This window comes from Pseudorca crassidens, chromosome X (assembly GCF_039906515.1).
Source record: "Pseudorca crassidens isolate mPseCra1 chromosome X, mPseCra1.hap1, whole genome shotgun sequence".
Taxonomy (NCBI): Eukaryota; Metazoa; Chordata; class Mammalia; order Artiodactyla; family Delphinidae; genus Pseudorca; species Pseudorca crassidens.
The window spans coordinates 22,859,378-22,883,468 of NC_090317.1; the positions used below are offsets into that span (position 1 = coordinate 22,859,378).

The 24,091-nt window shown below is 37.6% G+C and overlaps 1 long non-coding RNA gene across 2 annotated transcripts in view; it reads left to right on the forward strand.

The window, feature by feature from the left end:
- LOC137217232 (uncharacterized) overlaps positions 1–23,855 on the forward strand; it is a 430,021-nt gene extending 406,166 nt beyond the window's left edge. For both annotated transcript variants that reach the window (XR_010940065.1, XR_010940064.1), the window contains one exon: positions 23,767–23,855. This is a non-coding gene — a long non-coding RNA (uncharacterized lncRNA). The remainder of the gene's footprint in view (positions 1–23,766) is intronic.
- Positions 23,856–24,091: the final 236 nt, after the last annotated feature.

A 24,091-nucleotide genomic window follows, 5' to 3' on the forward strand; every position in this document is an offset into this window, starting at 1 on the left:
CATGCCACTCTCTCACTTCGTCCCAGCTTACCCTTCCCCCGCCCCGTGTCCTTAAGTCCATTCTCTACATCTGCATCTTTATTCCTGTCTTCCCCCTAGGTTCTTCAGAACTATTTTTTTTTTAGATTCCATATATATCTGTTAGCATACGGTATTTGTTTTTCTTACTTACTTCACTCTGTATGACAGATTCTAGGTCTATCCACCTCACTACAAGTAACTCAATTTCATTTCTTTTTCTGTCAAGTAGTATTCCATTGTATATATGTGCCACATCTTCTTTATCCATTCATCTGTCGATGGACACTTAGGTTGCTTCCATGTCCTGGCTATTGTAAATATGCCCTAATTTCTCTTGACTGCTTCTCGTTGGTTTCTGCATTCCCTCCCTTCCCTGACTAGCAACAGCTTGAATCTGCACTTTGGAACTCAGGGAAGTTCAAGGAGGATGAAGGAAGCCTATTCCCTACAAATGAAAAATAAGGGACACAGAAAGGCTTTTGTGCCCAGAAGGGCCCCACAGGGTCCTGCTCAGTTTCAATATTACAAATAACTTTACACTTAATCCCACAAATATAAATTTATCTAAACTATATCATAAAAATAGAAATTCCTACCTAGTGTAAAAATTACAAAATTATTTTAAAATTATGACATAAAATATTGTGTGTAGATATTTGTCTAGGTTACTTTCTATCATTTATTCACAATTTCAAATTTTCATTTTTTATGCAAATTATTTAATAGTATTGAATAAAGAACAAATGCTAACCCATTATATGAATACAATATAACTTTTAAATAATAACCAATCATAGGCCATATATTAAAGAAAAATTCAAATCACACTCATAAACATAGATGCAAATTTCATTAGCAAAATATGAACATACCAAATTCTTCAGTGTATGAAAAGGTGAATTTTTCAAGTTCAGTTTTGGTTTACTCCTGAAATGCAAGTTTGTTATACCATTTGTAAACATACGGATGTAATTCACTACATTTCAATAGATGGCAACACTAGAGCATTTGAGTGTAATAAACTTCATTCATGATAAAAATTATCTAAAACCAAAGAGGTATTACCATAAAGTTATTAATATTATCCACAAGCCTACATCAGACATGTTGCAAACGTGTGAAACATTAAAATATTTATGTTAAAACATGAAAAAATCAAGGATTCCTGATATGTCCAATTTAATTTAGCATTGTACCATAGGTACTAGTGAAACCGAGCAGGACCCTGTGGGGCTGTCTCTGGTACAAATAATTTTCGTGTACCCCATTTCTTGTTTGTAGGAAATAGGAGTTGTTATCAACCAATGCTTACAGAGGTTGGGGGAGGGGTGCATTACCCAATAAAGGGAAATTCTATGGGTACCAATTGCATCCACTACGTTTCACTCCTCGTACCACTCAGAACCATTTATTTCTCAAAATAACTTTACTCCATCCAGGCACATCTCCAGGATGTATAGGTTGGTCATTTCCGGGAAAATTTTCAAAAAGAGGACTCGTAGTACAAACTATAGCACTCAGCACTTCAGTTGGTTGCAGGGCCATAATTGATGTTCATCATCTCTCTCCTCCACCCCCAATTTAGTTTTTCCCTTCCCTTTTTGCTAGCATTTCTGTTGGTCTACCTTACTTGCTTGGTGATTTGACTCAGACTCTCAGTACTTATCAGGTCATAGTTGCTGTTTCTTGCTCATTTAGAGAAAAAAAACATTGGTATGTGAGTTTACAAAAAGACTTGAATGTTAAACATTTTTGTAGCAGCAGCCCTACCTACTCATAATGATCAAGGCCATTTACCCTTGCCAGCATAATAACTGTTTCGTATTTGCCCATCTGGCACTAGAACTCCAAAGTGACCTGGTAGAAGCCATAGATTTAAGTTTAATGTCCTTCTTAATTTGTACCCTAGTGTAAGTGTCCCCATTCTGGGGACCAAGATCTCTAGACACAATAAGGTATATATGTTGCAGAAAGCTCAAATTCCCCAAGTGAGTTACTGGGAATATTTATGAGTGGGGTCACTCCTACTTTCACTCCTTGGTCCCTGGACTAAGTGGTCTAGCTCTTGGTAATACAGCCCTATAAAATGGCCATTGGATTAAGATGACTGAAGGATAGTGCCCTGTCCTAACTAGATATTATCTTCATAGCAGCAATTCATTTGTGCCATCTAGAGGTTTTTCTGATGCTCCATTAAGGTGGTTGCTTCTACATGGTATGGTATGTAATATTGGGTTCACCGAAATGTGCCTTAGGTTTTCAGGTAAAAATAAAAGACAACATTTTTCATTTTCGCCAAGAACTTCATTGAACAACGTATTCACCCTTTTGTTCCACTACCTTCTGCCATTTTTCAGGCAACTTCATAATTCCATCTTCCTAAACATTTTTATCTTTTTGAGCAGAGAACTGTTTGAGGTTCCTTTTACAGTCTTCCAGGGAATTGAAATTTTTTCCATTAAGAGAATTTTGTAAAGACCGAAATCAGTGGAAATCCGAAGGTGCAATGTCTGGTGAATATGGCAGATGAGTCAGAACTTCCCAGCTAAGCTCTAACAGTTTTTGCCTGGTCATCAAAGAAACGTGGTCTTGCGTTATCCTGATGGAAGATTATGCATTTTCTGTTGACTAATTCTGGATGCTTTTCATCGAGTGCTGCTTTCAGTTGGTCTAATTGGGAGTAGGACTTGTTGGAATTAATCGGTTTTCCAGGAGGAGTTCATAATAGAGGACTCCCTTCCAATCCCACCATATACACAACATCACCTTCTTTGGATGAAGACCGGCCTTTGGTGTGGTTGGTGGTGGTTCATTTCGCTTGCCCCATGATCTCTTCTATTCCACATTATTCTACAGTATCCACTTTTCCTCGCCCATCACAATTTTTTTTTAATTATTTATATTTTGGCTGCATTGGGTCTTCGTTGCTGAGCGTGGGCTTTCTCTCGTTGTGGTGAGCGGGAGCTACTCTTCGTTGTGGTGTGCAGGCTTCTCATTGTGGTGGCTTCTCTTTTTGTGAAGCATGGGGTCTAGGTGCGCGAGCTTCTGTAGTTGTGGTGCATGGGCTCAGTAGTTGTGGTGCACGGGCTTAGTTGCTCTGTGGCTGTGGGATATTCCCGGACCAGGGCTCGAACCTGTGTCCCCTGAATTGACAGGTGGACTCTTAACCACTGCGCCACCAGGGAAGTTCCCACAATTTGTTTTAAAAACGAAACTTTTTCATTACGTTTTGGCAGAGAATCACACGCAGAAATACAGTCAAGAAGGTTTTATTCGCTTAACTTATGTGGAACCCAAATATCAAAGCAATTAACATAACCATGCTGGTGCACATGATTTTCAACGCTTGATTTGGATATTTTGAGTATGTCGGCCAGCTCCCACATCGTATAATGTTGACTGTTCTCAGTTAATGTCTCGATTTGATCACTACCAACTTCAAGTGGTCTACCCATCGGTGGAGCATAGTCCAGCGAGAAATCTCCAGCATGAAACTTCACAAACCTCTTTTGACACATTTGATCAATCACAGCAACTTCTTCATACACTGCACAAATCTTTTTTTGCATTTCAGTTGTGGTTTTACCTTTCTTGAAATAATAAAGCATAACGTGCCAAAATATTGCTTTTTTCTTCCATCTTTAATATTAAAATGGCTGTACAAAAATTCATCAATTTTGATAATTTTTTTAAATGCATGCTGATATAACAGATGTCACAATATAATCTAACAAAATTGTCTCGAATGAAGTTAAAGACAGCTAAGTGCCACTAAAGGCATCTTACAGAAAAAAGCGAACGAACGTTTTGGCCATCCCAATATGACTAGTGTATCACAAGGGTATATACTCACCATCACATCTCCTTTTCTGTAAGGTTCCCTTGGTCTATGGTTATATTGTACAGAATCTCATGCTAGTTACCACTTAATATCTGTGTCCTCAAATGGTAGTACTAAATGAGACACTATTGGTAAGAAAAGCAAACCTATTTCCAGAATGCCTGTTAGTCTCAGCCACCATGAAATGTTGTATTTTCTCGGGTGGGTGGAACTCAAAATAATTAGTAATCAAGTGGATTGTTGGACTCCTTAAAGGATGATGTCATACTGGTGGCTCAACATTGGTTCTGTTACTGGCAGGCTCTGGCTCTTACTGACTGGGAGAGTACTTAGTGGGAGGTGCTTGAGAAAGTGTCAACAGTCTGGACTCCTAATAGAGCTGCCACTTTGAAGTCACATTGTTTTCTCTACTTTTGTATCAACTTACTTTTTTTTTTTTAAACATCTTTATTGGGGTATAATTGCTTTACAATGGTGTGTTAGTTTCTGCTTTATAACAAAGTGAATCAGTTATACATATACATATGTTCCCATATTTCTTCCCTCTTGCGTCCACCTTCCCTATCCCACCCCTCCAGGCGGTTACAAAGCACCCAGCTGATCTCCCTGTGCTATGCGGCTGCTTCCCACTAGCTATCTACTTTACGTTTGGTAGTGTATATATTTTCATGCCTCTCTCTCGCTTTGTCACAGCTTACACTTCCCCCTCCCCATATCCTCAAGTCCATTCTCTACTACGTCTGTGTCTTTATTCCTGTCTTACCCCTAGGTTCTTCATGACATTTTTTTTCTTACATTCCATTTATATGTGTTAGCATACGGTATTTGTCTTTCTCTTTCTGACTGACTTCACTCTGTATGACAGACTCTAGGTCTATCCACCTCATTACAAATAGCTCAGTTTCATTTCTTTTTATGGCTGAGTAATATTCCATTGTATATATGTGCCACATCTTCTTTATCCATTCATCTATCAATAGACACTAAGGTTGCTTCCAAGTCCTGGCTATTTTTTTTTTTAATCATACACCTTGTAACACAAAAGAGTTGGTGAATTAGTTTAGGAGTACCAACTATGGCCATAGCCAGGTTTTTCTTCTGGTCCAAGCAGAATTTAACTCTGATCGTAGCTCCATTTACACCATAGTTTGGCCACCAATTCCAGTAGCTAATATGTTCTTTAAGGGTCTAAAGGTAAATGACCTGAATAGAAATTCAGTACTTATTCACCTATAGTCCTCTTTCTTTTTCTCTAGTCATTACAAATTCATTTACCCGAGTTTTCATTATAATTTAGGTGGGTTTTTTTACATCTTTATTGGAGTATAATTGCTTTACAATGGTGTGTTAGTTTCTGCTTTATAACAAAGTGAATCAGTTATACATATACATATGTTCCCATATCTCTTCCCTCTTGCGTCTCCCTCCCTCCCACCCTCCCTATCCCACCCCTCTAGGTGGTCACAAAGCACCGAGCTGATCTCCCTGTGCTATGCGGCTGCTTCCCACTAGCTATCTATTTTACGTTTGGTAGTGTATATATGTCCATGCCACTCTCTCACTTTGTCACAGCTTACACTTCCCCCTCCCCATATCCTCAAGTCCATTCTCTAGTAGGTCTGTGTCTTTATTCCTGTCTTACCCCTAGGTTCTTCATGACATTTTTTTTCTTAAATTCCATATATATGTGTTAGCATACGGTATTTGTCTTTCTCTTTCTGACTGACTTCACTCTGTATGACAGACTCTAGGTCCATCCACCTCATTACAAATAGCTCAATTTTGTTTCTTTTTATGGCTGAGTAATAGTCCATTGTAAATATGTGCCACATCTTCTTTATCCATTCATCCAATAATGGGCACTTAGGTTGTTTCCATCTCTGGGCTATTGTAAACAGAGCTGCAATGAACATTTTGGTACATGACTCTTGTGAATTATGGTTTTCTCAGGGTATATGCCCAGTAGTGGGATTGCTGGGTCATATGGTAGTTCTATTTGTAGTTTTTTAAGGAACCTCCATACTGTTCTCCATAGTGGCTGTATCAATTCACATTCCCATCAACAGTGCAAGAGGGTCCCCTTTTCTCCACACCCTCTCCAGCATTTATTGTTTGTAGAGTTTTTGATGATGGCCATTCTGACTGGTGTGAGATGATATCTCACTGTATTTTGATTTGCATTTCTCTAATGATTAATGATGTTGAGCATTCTTTCATGTGCGTGTTGGCAGTCTGTATATCTTCTTTGGAGAAATGTCTATTTAGGTCTTCTGCCCATTTTTGGATTGGGTTGTTTGTTTTTTTGTTATTGAGCTGCATGAGCTGCTTGTAAATTTTGTGAATTAATCCTTTGTCAGTTGCTCCATTTGCAAATATTTTCTCCCATTCTGAGGGTTGTCTTTTGCTCTTGCTTATGGTTTCCTATGCTGTGCAAAAGCTTTGAAGTTTCATTAGGTCCCATTTGTTTATTTTTGGTTTTATTTCCATTTCTCTAGGAGGTGGGTCAAAAAGGATCTTTCTGTGATTTATGTCATAGAGTGTTCTGCCTGTGTTTTCCTCTAAGAGTTTGATAGTTTCTGGCCTTACATTTAGGTCTTTAATCCATTTTGAGCTTATTTTTCTGTATGGCGTTAGGGAGTGATCTAATCTCATCCTTTTACATGTACCTGTCCAGTTTTCCCAGCACCACTTATTGAAGAGGTTGTATTTTTCATTTCATTTATTGTGCTGTTCATCATTGTTTGTTTCATCTTTAGTTCTTCTAGGTCCTTGTTAAATGTTTCTTGCATTTTCTCTATTCTATTTCCAAGATTTTGGATCATCTTTACTCTCATTATTCTGAATTCTTTTTCAGGGAGACTGCCTATTTCCTCTTCATTTGTTAGGTCTGGTGCATTTTTCTCTTGCTCCTCCATCTGCTGTGTGTTTTTCTGTCTTCTCATTTTGCTTATCTTACTGTGTTTGGGGACTCCTTTTTGCAGGCTGCAGGTTCATAGTTCCCGTTTTTTTTGTTGTCTGTCCCCAGTGGCTAAGGTTGGTTCAGTGGGTTGTGTAGGCTTCGTGGAGGGGAGTGTTGCCTGTGTTCTGGTGGATGAGGCTGGATCTTGTCTTTCTGGTAGGCAGGTCCACGTCTGGTGGTGTGTTTTGGGCTGTCTGTGGACTTATGATTTTAGGCATCCTCTCTGCTAATGGGTGGGGTTGTGTTCCTGTTTTGCTAGTTGTTTGGCATAGGATGTCCAGCACTGTAGCTTGCTGGTCGTTGAGTGGAGCTGGGTGCTGGCATTGAGATGGAGATCTCTGGGAGATTTTCACCGTTTGATATTATGTGGAACTGGGAGGTTTCTTGTGGACCAGTGTCCTGAAGTTGGCTCTCCCACCTCAGAGGCACAGCACTGACTCCTGGCTGCAGCACCAAGAGCCTTTCATCCACACGGCGAGGAGGCGGACAGACACAAGTGGCCCTTGCTGTTAGCAAGGCTCTGGATCCTTGTAGAGTTCAGGTTAAGGAGAGATGTCTGCTCTGGGTCTCTTTGTGGTTGCCAAAACTGCAGAAATTCTGGAGGGGCCGAGTCTGAAATCAAGGTTTTGAGAGGGCCATGCCCTCTCACAAGACCCCCTTGCTTTTGGTGGCAGCTGGCAATCCTTGATGTTCTTTGGCTTGTAGATGGATCATTCTAATTTTCTCCTTAATCGTCACAAGGCCTTCTCCTCTCTGTGTCTGTGTTTATATATCCCTCTTCCTCAAGTCACCTTTGCCAGCAGAAGCCTTCTTTCCGTTCTCCTATCAAGGAAGCCAGCCTTTCCCGGATCAGGCCAAAAAAAAAAAAAACTGAAGTCACATTTTACAAGCACTTCAAAGTAGGATACATAAGTCATTGAAATTTTTCAGCGTGCAAAGCCCCAGAGTATGAGAGTCTCAGTAAATATAGATTATAGGCAGTAGGCTCAGAGGGTCTTCTTAGGAAAGCTGTATTCATTTTTATATCTGCTTGCAGGAAAAATCCAGATTTAATTGATTTTTCTTTTGTAGACATTCACTAAAAATAAGCAGCAGTCAAGATATAACAGAATTCTGTATTTTTTTCAGTATTTTCCTTTGAAGCAAGAGTTGACAACTACTGCACACAGTCCAGCTGCCTCTTTTTATAAATAAAGTTGTATTGGAATACTGCCTTCCCATTAGTTATACATTTTCTATGACTGATTTTGCTCTAAAATGGCCAAAGTTGGGCAGTTGTGAGAAGGACTGTATGTCCCATAAATCCAAAATATTTGCTATGTGCCCTTTCTTTGTGTCTACTGTAATAGAGTTTGTTGGCTTACTAGTTTTTATAAAATATGAAATACTTTGGCCACTGGTTCTTTCTGTAATATTTTGGCACTTGATATTTCTTTCTTCTCTTCTCAAAATCTAGTTACACATATATCAGAATGTTTGATATTATCCCACAGTTCCTTGAGTTTCTGTTCATTTTTTCACAATCTTTTTCCCTCCTCTGGTCTCTGACTTGATTGTTTCTAATGCTATTTTTTCCCCAAATTCACTAATAATTTCCCCTATCGTGTCTAACAAGTTCATAAACAACTTCCAGTGGTTCTTTCCTTTGAAATATTACAAGTATTGCATTCTTCAACTCTGAAATTCTACTTGGTTATTTTTACATCTTCCTTTTTCCTCATTATATTCATATTATCCTTTAACTCCTTGAGTGTATTCATAATAAATGTTTAAAAATCTTTTTTTTCTGTGAATGTCTTTATTTCTCTCATTTACGAGTATGTCTGTATTGACTGTATTTCCTCCTTGGTATGAGTTATATTTTTCTGCTTATTCTTATGTCTAGTAACTTATTATTGGATCATGAATATTTTAAATGACATATTGTTGAATGTTTGTGATTCTGAATTTATTTAAGGAGGGTTGGCATTTGTTTTGGCTAGCCATTGTTACTTACAATTAAGCTTTATCCTCTCAAGGCTTCTTTTAAAGCTTTTGTCAAATGGATATCAAGTTAAAGTTATCCTAGGGGTAGTTTTCTTCTACTATTAAGCCATAACTCTTCTGCTATTTCTACTGGATGTGCTAGATATTCAACAGTGGCCCTTTTCTATAGATCACCAAAATCGAACATCTCCTAATGCTGCTTGAGATAAGTGCCAATTATTTTTCTATGTTCTTTGTTGAGTTTATGGCTCCCTGTTATCTTTTTTCCAAACATCATGGAATTTTATCTTATGTTTGCAGAACTAGGTATTTGTTTATGAAAACTCAGGGGCAATTTAACGCAGGTTTCCAGAGCTCAAAGTATGCCTATTTCCCTCCTCTCCAATGCCTTGTTACACACATCCCAGCTGCATCAGGCTCCTTGTACACCAATAAATTTCTCCTCTATCAGTGAGCCTGTCATGTTCTACTTGGATTCCCTCTCACTGCCTCAAAGTGTGTAAAATGCCTCAAGGCAGAAAGCAAGGGGGATCACCTTTTTTGTTCCCCTTCACTCAGTGATCACAGTCTTTAATTGCCTATTTCCAATATCTGAGACTGTTTCTTTTCCTGTATATTTTTCCTAATTTCCTAGGTTTTATGGTGGGAATCTATTTCAGGTATCAGTTACCCTGACATGGTGGAACTAGATTATGCATACATGCATTATTTTTAAGTAAAATGCTGATAAAGTGATACACTGCAAAATATTAAACAAATTAGCTTAACATACCCATTGGCTATAGGGCTTCAAAAATTCTGCATAAAGTGTATATATATATATATATATATAATTGAATTGTCAAATAAATAGAGAAAATCCTCATAGGACAAATTAAATAAGAATGGTAACATGAAGAGAAGCAAGAGCATAATTACAGAGTTTTCTTAAAGACATCTGAAAATCCTCATGTATGTATTTTACTGTTTTGATGACTTCTTGAGTGACATGGTATAATGTCTAGCATATATCATGAAGTTAAGATTGGACACTTTTGCCTAAAGCCACAAATCCTTAAATGCTATACTCACAGCATTTACAGAACCTGTAAATTTCAGTTAAAGTTGATCATAGTGATATGTATAACCTTCATATATTATATTATGAAATGAAGAGGCATAAAATTAACTAAGCATCCATTTAAATAAATTAGAAAAATAGAATAAAATTGAAAAAAATAGGAGACAAATAATTTAAAACATAAGCAAAAAACAAAGATTAGTTAGAAAGGAGTAGCAACATTGAAAGTTCTTTAGAAAAATTAATAAAACTGAAAAACTTGAAATATTGATGAAGGAGAAAGGAGATAATGACAAAAAAAACATATTCTGCATGAAAAGTGCCAATTATTTTTCTAGAAATGATTTAAATGGGAGTGAGATACTAATATGAATTTTAAAAATAAGAATAATGAAATTGACAGATTCTTAGAAAATCAACTCAGAAATGACTAAAACAGGAAATATAAATATTCCTTTTTTTGTTTTTATTAAGTTATACTTGACATAAAATATTAGTTTCAGGTGTAAAACATAGTGATTCAATATTTTTATACATTATAAAATAATCACCACAAGAAGTTCACTTACCATTACTCAGAAGGCAAGCTTGTTGAAGTATTATTGACTCTATTCCCTATGTGTACATTACATGCACTGACATTTATTTTATAGCTGGAAGTTTGTACCTCTTAATCCTCTTCACCTGTTTGTCCATTCCACTATCCCCTTCCCTCTGGCAACTGCCAATTTGTTCTTGTATCTATGAGTCTGTTTTCTTTCTTTTGTTTGTTCATTTGTTTTGATTTTCAAATCCTACTTATGAGTAAAATTATATGATAATTGCTTTTCTCTGTTGACTTATTTCACTTAGTATAATACCCTTCAGGTCCATCCATGTTGTCGCAAATGGCAAGATTTAATCCTTTTTTTTATGGCTGAGTAGTAATTTTTATGGCTATATATATATATATATTCTTAATCTATTGAAGGATACTTAGGAGCTTCCATATCTTGGTTGTTATAAATAGTGCTGCAAACAACATAAGAGTGTATATATCTTTTCAAATTAGTGTTTTATTTTTCTTTGGATAAATACCCAGAAGTGAAATTACTGGATCATATGGTAGTTCCTTTTTAGTTTTTTGAGGAACCTCCATATTGTTTTCCATAGTGGATGCACCAACTCACATTTCCACCAACAATGCGTTGAGGGTTCTTTTTTCTCCACATCCTCTCTGATACTTGTTATTTCTTGTCTTTTTGATAATAGACATTCTGACAGGAGTGAGGTGATATTTCATTGTGGTTTTGATTTGCCTTTCCCTGATGATTAGTGATGTTGAACACCTTTTCGTGTGCTTCATGACCATCCATATGTCTTCTTTGGAAAAATGTCTATTCAGAGTCTCCCGCCCATTTTTTAATTGGGTTGCTTTTCTTTTTCTTTTTTTAATATTGAGTGTATGAGTTCTTTATACACTTTGGTTATCACCTCCTTATCAGATATACCATTTGCAAACATTTTCTCCCAGTCAGTAGGTTTTTTCGTTTTGTTGATGGTTTCCTTTGCTGTGCAAAAGGTTTTAAGGTTAATTAGGCCACACTTTTTAATGTTTTCTTTTGTTTCCTTTGCCTGAAGAGAAAGATCCAAAAAGAATACTGCTACAATTTATGTCAGAGTGTCTGCCTGTGTTACCTTCTAGGAGTTTTATGGTTTCCAGTCTTTAATGCATTTTGAGTTTATTTTTGTATATGGTGTGAGAAAATTTTCTAATATCATTCTTTTACATGTAGCTATCCAGTTTTCCCAGCACCACTTATTGAAAAGACTGTCTTTTCTCTATTGTATATTCTTTCCTTCTTTGTCATAGATTAATTGACCATAAGTTCATGGGCTTCTTTCTAGGTTCTCTATATTGTTCCTTTAATCTATGTGTCTGTTTTTGTGACAGTACCATACACTTTTTATTACTGTAACTTTGTAGTATTATTTCAAGTCTGGGAGTATGATGCTTTCAGCTTTGTCCTTTCTCAAGATTGCTTTGGCTATTTGGGATCTTTTGTGGTTCCATATATATTTTAGAATGATTAGTTCTAATTCTGTAAAAAATTCCATTGGTATTTTGATAAGGATTTCTTGAATATGTAGATTGCTTTGGGCAGTACAAACATTTTAATTATATTGATTCTGCCAGTACATGAGCTTGGTATATCTTTCCATTGTTTTGTGTCACCTTCAATTTCTTCCCTCAGCATCCTGTAGTTTTTCAGAGTATAGGCCTTTCACCTCCTTGGTTAAATTCATTTCTGGCTATATTATTCTTTTTGAGGCAATTGTAAATGGGATTGTTTTCTTTATTTCCCGTTCTGAGAGTTTGTTATTAGTGTACAGAAATGTGACAGATTGATGTATATTAATTTTGTATCCTGCAACAACTAAATTCATTTATTAGTTGTAACAGTTTTTTAGTAGAGTCTTGGGGGTTTTCTATCTGCAAATAGTGACAGTTTTACTTTTTCCTTTCCAATTTGGATGCCTTTTGTTTCTTTTTCTTGCCTAATTGCTGTGCCTAGAATTTCCAAGATTATGTTGAATAGAAGTGGCAAAGTGAGCATCCTTGTATTATTCCTGATCTTAGAGAGAATGCTTTTAGCTTTTCACCATTGAATATGATGTTGCCTGTGGGTTTGTCATATATGACCTTTATTATGTTGAAATATGTTTTCTCTATACACACTTTTTGAGAGTTTTAGTCATAAATGAATGTTTTGTCAAATGTTTTTCTGCATCTATTGATATGATCCCACAATTTGTATCCTTTGTTTTGTTAATATGGTGTATCACAGTGATTGATTAATCGATGTTAAACCATTCTTTTTTTTTTTAATCCATTCTTGTATCACTGGAATGAATCCCACTTGGTCATGGTGTATGATCCTTTCAATGTATTGTTGAATTCAGTTTGCTAATATTTTGTTGAGTATCTTTACATTTTGTTCATCAGGAAAATTGACCTGTTTGTTTATTTATTTATGGTGTCTTTGGCTGGATTTAGTATCAGGGTAATGCTGACCTCATAAAATGATTTTGGAAGTGTTCTTTCCTCTTTAATATTTTGGAATAATTTGAGAATAATAGGTGTTAACTCTTCTTTAAATGTTTCATAGAATTCACCAGTGAACCTCCAGGACCTGGACTTTTTTGAGGGAAAGGGTTTTTGGATTACTGATTCAGTTTCACTACTTAATTATTCTTCAGTTTTTGTATTTCTTCATAATTTAGTCTTCGAGGATTGTATGTTTCTAGGATTTATCCATTTCCTCTATGTTTTCTAATTTGTTGGCATACTATGATCCTTTGTATTTCTGTGGTGTCAGTTGTAATTTCTCCTCTTACATTTCTGATTTATTTATATAGGCTCTCTACCTTTTTTCTTTTTGAATCTGGCTAAAAGGCTTGTCACTTTTATGTATCCTTTATGTAACTAGAACCAACTCTAGTTTTATTGATCTTTTCCTTTTTTTGTCTTTATTTCATTATTTCTGCTCTGATCTTTATTATTTCCTTCCTTCTACTAACTTTGAACTTTACTTGCTCTTCATTTTTTAGCTTATTTAAATATACATTTAGGTTATTTGAGATTTTTCTTGTTTCTTGAGGTAGGTCTGTATTGCTATGGACTTCCCTCTTAGAACAGCTTTTTCTATGTCCCATAGGTTTTGGAAATTTGTGTTTCCATTTTCATTTGCTCAAGCCTTTTTTTAAAATTTCTACTTTGATTTCTTTATTGACCCATTGATTGTTTATTAGCATTAGTCTCAATGTGCTTGTGTTTTTTCCAGTTTTCTGGAAAAAATATCTTTTTCCATACCTTCACTTTCATTCTATATGTGTGTTTAGATCTAAGATCAGTCTCTTGGGGACAGAATATAGATGGGTCTTGTTTTCTTCTCATTATTTTTTTAATCTTTTCAGCTGCCCTATGTCTTTTGAATGGAGCATTCAGTTCATTTATATATAAAGTAAATTTTTGGGCTTGTCTTCTTTTTCTTTTAGGTTTATTTTTATTGAGGTAACACTGGTTTAAGTTTCATGTGTACATTATATTTCTACTGCTGTATACCCTATAGCATCCTCACCACCAAAAATTTAGTTTCCATTCATCACAATATAGTTGATTCCCTTTACCCATTTCACCCTTTCCCCCACCTCTTCCCTCTGGCAACCACTGCTCTGTTCTCTGTATCTATAAGTTAGTTTTGTTTGGTTTGTTCACTTTTTTTGTTTTTATATTTGTCATATGAGTGAAATCATACAGCATTTGTCTTTCTCTAATTTCACTTAGCAAAATACAACCTACCATATGGGAGGAGACATTTGCAAATGATATATCCATTAAGGGGCTAATATCCAATAAGGGTTATTATATACGTAACTCATACAACTCAATAGAAAAAAAATAACAATCTAATTAAAAATGGGCAAAGGACCTGAATAGACATTTTTCCAAAGAAAATATTTAAATTTCCAAAAGATAAGTGAAAAGGTGCTCAACATCATTATTTACTAGGAAAATGCAAGTCAGAATCACAATGGGATATTACCTTATGCTTGATAAAATGGCTAGTATCAAAAAGCCAAGAAATAACATGTTGGATAAAAGCGAATCCTCTTTCACTGTTGGTGGGAATGTAAATTGGGGTAGACAAAATGGAGATTTTTCAAAAAATTATGAATAGATCTACCATATGATCTAACTCTTGCACTTCAGGGTATTTATCTGAAGAATATGAAAGCACTAATAGAAAAAGACGTGCACCCCTGTGTTCATCACAGCATTATTTATAATAGCCAAGATATGTAAATAACGTAAGTGCCCATCAACAGATAAGTGGATAAAATAATTATTTATACGTTATTGCCATTTTATTAGTTGTTTTCTGGTGTTTTCATAGTTCTTCTTTTCTTTATGTCTTCTTCTCTTGGTTTCTTCCTTTGTGATTTGATGGATTCCCTTAGTGTTATGCTTGGATTCCTCTCAGTTTTTCATGTATCCATTGTAGGTTTTTGGTTTTTGCTTACCTTGAGGTTCATATATACCGATCTGGTTTTATAGCCATCTTTAATTCTGATAGTTGCTTAACTTCTAAGGCATTCTAAAAGCACTACATATTTACTCCCCCCGTGTTTTATGTTTTTGATGTCATATTTTACATCTTTTAATTTTCTGTAACTTTTAATTACCTACTGTATTCATACTTGATTGTACTACTTTTGTCTTTTAACCTTCATACTAACTTTTTAAGTGGCTGATCCACTGCCTTTACTATATATTTGCTTTTACCACTGAGATTTTTCCTTTCATATATTTTCTGAGTTTTAGATGTGACCTTTTCTTTTCCACTTGAAGAAGATCCTTTACCATTTCTTGTAAGGCTGGTTTAGTGCTGATGAACTCCTTTAGTTTTTGTTTGTCTGGGAAAGTATCTTTCCCTCAATACTGAATGAAAGCCTTCCTAGACAGAATAATCTGGATTTTAAATTTTTTCCCTTCAACACTTTAACTATATCCTGCCACTCCCCTCTGGCCTGTAAATTCTCTGCTGAAATATCGGCTGATAGTCTTACGAGGTTTCCCTTGTATGTGATTAGTTGTTTTTCTTTTGCTGCCTTTAAGATTCTCTCTTTATCTTTAACTTTTGCCATTTTAATTATAATGTGTCTTGGTGTGTATCTCTTTGAGTTCATCTGGTTTGGGACTCACTATTTTTCCTGTCCCTTGATGTCTGTTTCCTTCCCCAGGTTAGGGAAATTTTAAGCCTAATTTATTTGAAGTTTTCTTCAAATAAATTTTCTATCCCTTTCTCTCTCTCTTATCCTTCTGGTGCCCCTATAATGCAAATGCTATAACACTTGCTATTGTCCGAGCTGTCCCTTAAACTCTCCTCATTTTAAAAAAATTCTTCTGCTGTTCTGATTTTTTTTTTAAGTTACTGTATTAAGGTAGAAAAGAGATGCAAGAAAAAAAGACAACACAGAACTTATAATATAGGTTATCAAAATATTGGTACACAATCTTTCCCAAGCTTCATAATGATCCCAAAAATTACCAGGACGAAAACATAGTACAAGAATAAAGTTTATGGTTCCTTCGACTCCGTGTCATAATTACTGTAATACTTATTGTTGTGATAATTCTCATAATTATCCTCAGAAGGATCTCTATGACACCGGCAAAAACGACAGGTACATCTAAATCTTTGCCCTCTTGACTGAGTCTCAACATCATTCTGCCTTGGTTCTATTTCAGAGTCAGACAGAGGAACTCCTTTTCCGTAGCGTTTTTTTGTTTTTTTTTTAACATCTTGTTGTCTGTCTTCTCCTACATTTTAAATGTATATGTGTTTTTTTAACAACTTTATTGGAGTATAATTGCTTTACAATGGTGTGCTAGCTTGTGCTTTACAACAAAATGAATCAGTTATACATATACATATGTTCCCATATCTCTTCCCTCTTGCGTCTTCCTCCCTCCCACCCTCCCGATCCCACCCCTCCAAGCAATCACAAAGCACCGAGCTGATCTCTCTGTGCTGTGCGGCTGCTTCCCACTAGCTATCTACCTTACGTTTGGTAGTGTATATATGTCCATGCTTCTCTCTAACTTTGCAACAGCTTACCCTTCCCCCTCCCCATATCCTCAAGTCCATTCCCTAGTAGGTCTATGTCTTTATTCCTGTTGTACCACCCCTACATTCTTCATGACTTTTTTTTTCTTAAATTCCATATATATGTGTTAGCATACGGTATTTGTCTCTCTCTTTCTGACTTACTTCACGCCGTATGACAGACTCTAGGTCTATCCACCTCATTACAAATAGGTCAATTTCGTTTCTTTTTATGGCTGAGTAATATTCCATTGTATATATATATGCCACATCTTCTTTATCCATTCATCCAATGATGGACACTTAGGTTGTTTCCATCTCCGAGCTATTGTAAATAGAGCTGCAATGAACATTCTGGTACATGACTCTTTTTGAATTATGGTTTTCTCAGGGTATATGCCCAGTAGTGGGATTGCTGGGTCATATGGTAGTTCTATTTGTAGTTTTTTAAGGAACCTCCACACTGTTCTCCACAGTGGCTGTATCAATTTACATACCCACCAACAGTGCAAGAGTGTTCCCTTTTCTCCACACCCTCTCCAGCATTTATTATTTCTAGATTTTTTGATGATGGCCATTCTGACTGGTGTGAGATGATATCTCATTGTAGTTTTGATTTGCGTTTCTCTAATGATTAATGATGTTGAGCATTCTTCCATGTGTTTGTTGGCAGTCTGTATATCTTCTTTGGAGAAATGTCTATTTAGGTCTTCTGCCCATTTTTGGATTGGGTTGTTTCTTTTATTGTTATTGAGCTGCATAAGCTGCTTATAAATTTTGGAGATTAATCCTTTGTCAGTTGCTTCATTTGAAAATATTTTCTCCCGTTCTGAGGGTTGTTTTTTGGTCTTGTTTATGGTTTCCTTTGCTGTGCAAAAGCTTTGAAGTTTCATTAGGTCCCATTTGTTTATTTTTGTTTTTATTTCCATTACTCTAGGAGGTGGGTCAGAAAGGATCTTGCTGTGATTTATGTCATAGAGTGTTCTGCCTATGTTTTCCTCTAAGAGTTTGATACTTTCTGGCCTTACATTTAGGTCTTTAATCCATTTTGAGCTTATTTTTGTGTATGGTGTTAGGGAATGATCTAATCTCATACTTTTACATGTACCTGTCCAGTTTTCCCAGCACCACTTATTGAAGAGGCTGTCCTTTCTCCACTGTACATTCCTGCCTCCTTTATCAAAGATAAGGTGACCATAAGTGCGTGGGTTTGTCTCTGGGCTTTCTATCCTGTTCCATTGATCTATCTTTCTCTTTTTGTGCCAGTACCATACTGTCTTAATTACTGTAGCTTTGTCGTATAGTCTGAAGTCAGGGAGCCTGATTCCTCCAGCTCCGTTTCTCGTTCTCGAGATTGCTTTGGCTATTCGGGGTCTTTTGTGTTTCCATACAAATTGTGAAATTTTTTGTTCTAGTTCTGTGAAAAATGCCAGTGGTAGTTTGACAGGGATTGCATTGAATCTGTAGATTGCTTTGGGTAGTAGAGTCATTTTCACAATGTTGATTCTTCCAAAACAAGAACATGGTATATCTCTCCCTCTATTTGTATCATCTTTAATTTCTTTCATCAGTGTCTTATAATTTTCTGCATACAGGTCTTTTGTCTCCTTAGGTAGGTTTATTCCTAGATATTTTACTCTTTTTGTTGCAATGGTAAATGGGAGTGTTTTCTTGATTTCACTTTCAGATTTTTCATCATTAGTGTATAGGAATGCCAGAGATTTCTGTGTATTAATTTTCTATCCTGCTACTATACCAAATTCATTGATTAGCTCTAGTAGTTTTCTGGTAGCATCTTTAGGATTCTCTATGTATAGTATAATGTCATCTGCAGTGACAGCTTTACTTCCTTTCTGATTTGGATTCCTTTTATTTCCTTTTCTTCTCTGATTGCTGTGGCTACAACTTCCAAAACTATGTTGAATAAGAGTGGTGAGAGTGGGCAACCTTGTCTTGTTCCTGATCTTAGTGGAAATTCTTTCAGTTTCTCACGATTGAGGATGACGTTGGCTGTGGGTTTGTCATATATGGCCTTCATTATACTGAGGAAAGTTCCCTCTATGCCTACTTTCTGCAGGGTTTTTTTAATCATAAATGGGTGTTGAATTTTGTCACAAGCTTTCTCTGCATCTGTATAGATGATCATATGGTTTTTCTCCTTCAATTTGTTAATATGGTGTATCACGTTGATTGATTTGCGTATATTGAAGAATCCTTGTATTCCTGGGATAAACCCCACTTGATCATGGTGTATCATCCATTTAATATACTGTTGGATTCTGTTTGCTAGTATTTTGTTGAGGATTTTTGCATCTATGTTCATCAGTGATATTGGCCTGTAGTTTTTCTTTCTCTGTGACATCCTTGTCTGGTTTTCGTATCAGGGTGATGGTGGCCTCGTAGAATGAGTTTGGGAGTGTTCCTCCCTCTGCTATATTTTGGAAGAGTTTGAGAAGGATAGGTGTTAGCTCTTCTCTAAATGTTTGATAGAATTCGCCTGTGAAGCCATCTGGTCCTGGGCTTTTGTTTGTTGGAAGATTTTTAATCACAGTTTCAATTTCAGTGCTTGTGATTGGTCTGTTCGTATTTTCTATTTCTTCCTGATTCAGTCTTTGCAGGTTGTGCCTTTCTAAGAATTTGTGCATATCTTCCAGATTGTCCATTTTATTGGCATAGAGTTTCTTGTAGTAATCTCTCATGATCTCTTTTATTTCTGCAGTGTTAGTTGTTACCTCTCCTTTTTCATTTCTAATTCTATTGATTTGAGTCTTCTCCCTTTTTTTCTTAATGAGTCTGGTTAATGGTTTATCTATTTTTTTTATCTTCTCAAAGAACCACCTTTTAGTTTTTTTAATCTTTGCTATCATTTCCTTCATTTCTTTTTCATTTATTTCTGCTCTGATCTTTATGATTTCTTTCCTTCTGCTAACTTTGGGTTTTTTTTGTTCTTCTTTCTCTAATTGCTTTAGGTGCAAGGTCAGGTTGTTTATTCGAGATATTTCCTGTTTCTTAAGGTAAGATTGTATTGTTATAAACTTCCCTCTTAGAACTGCTTTTGCCGCATCTCATAGGTTTTGGGTCATCGTATCTCCATTGTCATTTGTTTCTAGGTATTTTTTGATTTCTTCAGTGATCACTTCGTTATTAAGTAGTGTATTGTTTACACATGTGTTTGTATTTTTTACAGATCTTTTCCTGTAATTGATATTTAGTCTCATAGTGTTGTGGTCGGAAAAGATACTTGATACAATTTCAGTTTTCTTAAATTTACCAAGGCTTGATTTGTGACCCAAAATATGATCTATTCTGGAGAATGTTCCATAAGCACTAGAGAAAAATGTGTATTATGTTGTTTTTGGATGGAATGTTCTATAAATATCAATTAAGTCCATCTTGTTTAATGTATCAGTTAAAGCTTGTGTTTCCTTATTTACTTTCATTATGGATGATCTGTCTATTGGTGAAAGTGGGGTGTTAAAGTCCCCTACTATGAATGTGTACTGTCGATTTCCGCTTTTATTGCAGTTAGTATTTGCCTTATGTATTGAGGTGTTCCTATGTTGGGTGTATAAATATTTACAATTGTTATATCTTTTTCTTGGATCGATCCCTTGATCATTATGTAGTGTCCTTCATTGTATCTTCTAATAGTCTGTATTTTACAGTCTACTTTGTCTGATATGAGAATTACTACTCCAGCTTTCTTCTGGTTTCCATTTGCATAAAATATCTTTTTCCATCCCCTTTCTTTCAGTCTGTATGTGTCTCTAAGTCTGAAGTGGGTGTCTTTTAGACAGCAAATATATGGGTCTTATTTTTTTGTTTGTTTGTTTGTTTTTTCCCGGTACACAGGCCTCTCACTGTTGTGGCCTCTCCCGTTGAGGAGCACAGGCTCCAGACACGCATGCTCAGCGGCCATGGTTCATGGGCCCAGCGGCTCCGCAGCATGTGGGATCTTCCTGGACCGGGGCACGAACCTGTGTCCCCTGCATTGGCAGGCGGACTCTCAACCACTGTGCCACCAGGGAAGCCCTGGGTCTTGTTTTTTTATCCATTCAGCCAATCAGTGTCTTTTGGTGGGAGCATTTAGTCCATTTACATTTAAGGTAATTATCGATATGTATGTTTCTATTACCATTTTCTTAATTGTTTTGGGTTCGTTATTGCAGGTCCTTTCCTTCTCTTGTGTTTCTTGCCTAGAGAAGTTCCTTTAGCAGTTGTTATAGAGCTGGTTTGGTGGTGCTGAACTCTCTCAGCTTTTGCTTGTCTGTAAAGGTTTTAATTTCTCTGGCAACTCTGAATGAGATCCTTGCTGGTTAGAGTAATCTTGGTTGTAGGTTTTTCTCCTTCATCACTTTAAATATGTCCTGCCAGTCCCTTCTGTCTTGCAGTGTTTCTGCTGAAAGATCAGCTGTTAACCTTATGGGGATTCCCCTGTGTGTTATTTGTTGTTTTTCCCTTGCTGCTTTTAATATGTTTTCTTTGTATTTAATTTTTGACAGTTTGATTAATCTGTGTCTTGGCGTGTTTCTCCTTGTATTTATCCTGTATGGGACTCTCTGTGCTTCCTGGACTTGATTAACTATTTCCTTTCCCATATTAGGGAAGTTTTCAACTATAACCTCTTCAAATATTTTCTCAGTCCCTTTCTTTTTCTCTTCTTCTTCTGGAACCCCTATAATTCGAATGTTGGGGCGTTTAATGTTGTCCCAGAGGTCTCTGAGACTGGACTCAGTTCTTTTCATTCTTTTTTCTTTATTCTGCTCTGCAGTAGTTATTTCCACTATTTTATCTTCCAGGTCACTTATCCGTTCTTCTGCCTCAGTTATTCTGCTATTGATCCCATCTAGAGTATTTTTCATTTCATTTATTGTGCTGTTCATCATTGTTTTCTTCATCTTTAGTTCTTCTAGGTCCTTGTTAAATGTTTCTTTCATTTTCTCTATTCTATTTCCAAGATTTTGGATCATCTTTACTCTCATTATTCTGAATTCTTTTTCAGGGAGACTGCCTATTTCCTCTTCATTTGTTTGGTCTGGTGGGTTTTTATCTTGCTCCTTCATCTGCTGTGTGTTTTTCTGTCTTCTCATTTTGCTTATCTTACTGTGTTTGGGGTCTCCTTTTTGCAGGCTGCAGGTTCATAGTTCCCATTGTTTTTGTTGTCTGTCCCCAGTGGCTAAGGTTGGTTCAGTGGTTTGTGTAGGCTTCCTGGTGGAGGGGACTAGTGTCTGTGTTCTGGTGGATGACACTGGATCTTGTCTCTCTGGTGGGCAGGTCCACGTCTGGTGGTGTGTTTTGGGGTGTCTGTGGCCTTATTATGATTTTAGGCAGCCTCTCTGCTAATGGGTGGGGTTGTGTTCCTGTTTTGCTAGTTGTTTGGCATAGGGTGTCCAGCACTGTAGCTTGCTGGTTGTTGAGTGAATCTGGGTGCTGGTGTTGAGATGGAGATCTCTGGGAGATTTTCGCCGTTTGATATTATGTAGAGCTGGGAAGTCTCTTTTGGACCAGTGTCCTGAAGTTGGCTCTCCCACCTCAGAGGCACAGCACTAACTCCTGGCTGCAGCACCAAGAGCCTTTCATCCACATGGCTCAGAAGAAAAGGGAGAAAAAGTAGAAGGAAACAATTAGTAGAAGTAGAAAGAAAGAAATGAGGGAAGGAGGAAGGAAGGAAGGAAAAAAGAAAGAAGATAAAGTAAAATAAAATAAACTAAGATAAAATATAATAAAGTTACTAAAAGAAAAAAATAATTATTAAGAGAAAAAAAAGCGGACGGATAGATCCCTGGGACAAATGGTGGAAGCAAAGCTATACAAACAAAATCTCACACAGAAGCATACACATACACACTCACAAAAAGAGGAAAAGGGAAAAAATCATATATCTTGCTCTCAAAGTCCACCTCCTTAATTTGGGATGATTTGTTGTCTATTCATGTATTCCACAGATGCAGCGTACATCACATTGATTGTGGAGCTTTAATCTGCTGCTTCTGAGGCTGCTGGGAGAGATTTCCCTTTCTCTTCTTTGTTCGCACAGCTCCCAGGGGCTCAGCTTTGGATTTGGCCCTGCCTCTGAGTGTAGGTCGCTGGAGGGCGTCTGTTTTGTGCTCAGACAGGATGGGGTTAAAGGAGCCGCTGATTCGGGGGCGCACTCAGGCCGGCGGGGAGGGAGGGGCATGGAGTGCGGGGCGGGCCTGCGGCGGCAAAGGCCGGCATGACTTTGCATCATCCTGAGGCCCGCCGTGCGTTCTCCCGGGGAAGTTGTCCCTGGATCCCGGGAACCTGGCAGTGGCGGGCTGCACAGGCTCCGCAGAAGGGAGGTGTGGATAGTGGCCTGTGCTCGCACACAGGCCCCTTGGTGTCGGCAGCAGCAGCCTTAGCGTCTCCCGCCCGTCTCTGGGGTCCGCGCTTTTAGCTGCGGCTTGCGCCCGTCTCTGGAGCTCCTTTAAGCAGTGCTTTTAATCCCCTCTCCTCGTGCACCAGGAAAGAAAGAGGGAAGAAGTCTCTTGCCTCTTCGGCAGGTCCAGACTTTTCCCTGGACTCCCTCCCGGCTAGCCGTGGAGCACTAACCCCCTGCAGGCTCTGTTCACGCCGCCAACCCCAGTCCTCTCCTTGCGCTCAGACGGAAGCCTGAGCCTCAGCTCCCAGCTCCGCCCGCCCCGGCGGGGGAGCAGACAAGCCTCTCTGGCTGGTGAGTGCCGGTTGGCACAGATCCTCTGTGCGGGAATCTCTCCACTTTGCCCCCCGCACCACTGTTGCTATGCTCTCCTCCGCGGCTCCGAAGCTTCCCCCTCCGCCACCCGCAGTCTCCGCCCGCGAAGGGGTTTCCTAGTGTGTGGAAACCTTTCCTCCTTCACAGCTCCCTCCCACTGGTGCAGGTCACGTCCCTATCCTTTTGTCTCTGTTTATTCTTTTTTCTTTTTCCCTACCCAGGTACATGGGGTGTTTCTTGCCTTTTGGGAGGTCTGAGGTCTTCTGCCAGCGTTCAGTAGGTGTTCTGTAGGAGTTGTTCCACGTGTAGGTGTATTTCTGGTGTATCTGTGGGGAGGAAGGTGATCTCCGTGTCTTACTCTTTCGCCATCTTCCCGGAAGTCCTGCTGTTCTGATTGAATGATTTCCAGTATTCTATCTTCCAGGTTGCTTATCCATTCTGTGTAATATAATCTGCGACTGATCCCCCTAGTGTTTTTTTTTTAATTTCAGTTATTGTATTCTTCAGTTCTGATTTATTCTTTCTTATATTTTCTAGGTTTCTGTTGATGCTGTCACTGAGTTCTCCATTCTTGTCTCAATTTCAGTGAACGTGCTTATGACCCTTTTCCTGAATATTTTATCATGTAAGTTAATTATCTCCATTTCATTAGGGTTTTTTTTTCTGGGGTTTTATTCTGTTCTTTCGTTTGGAGCCTATTCTTTCCTCTCATGCTGTTTGATGTTCAGTTTTTGATCCTATGAATTAGGCAAAACGTCATCTGGTCTTGAAGGATTAGCTTTGTGTGGGAGTGTCCCCTTTGTAGATTGCGTGTGCCTGGTGGCTTTGGCAGGCCTGCTAGAGCTGGAATGTTCTGGGCTGG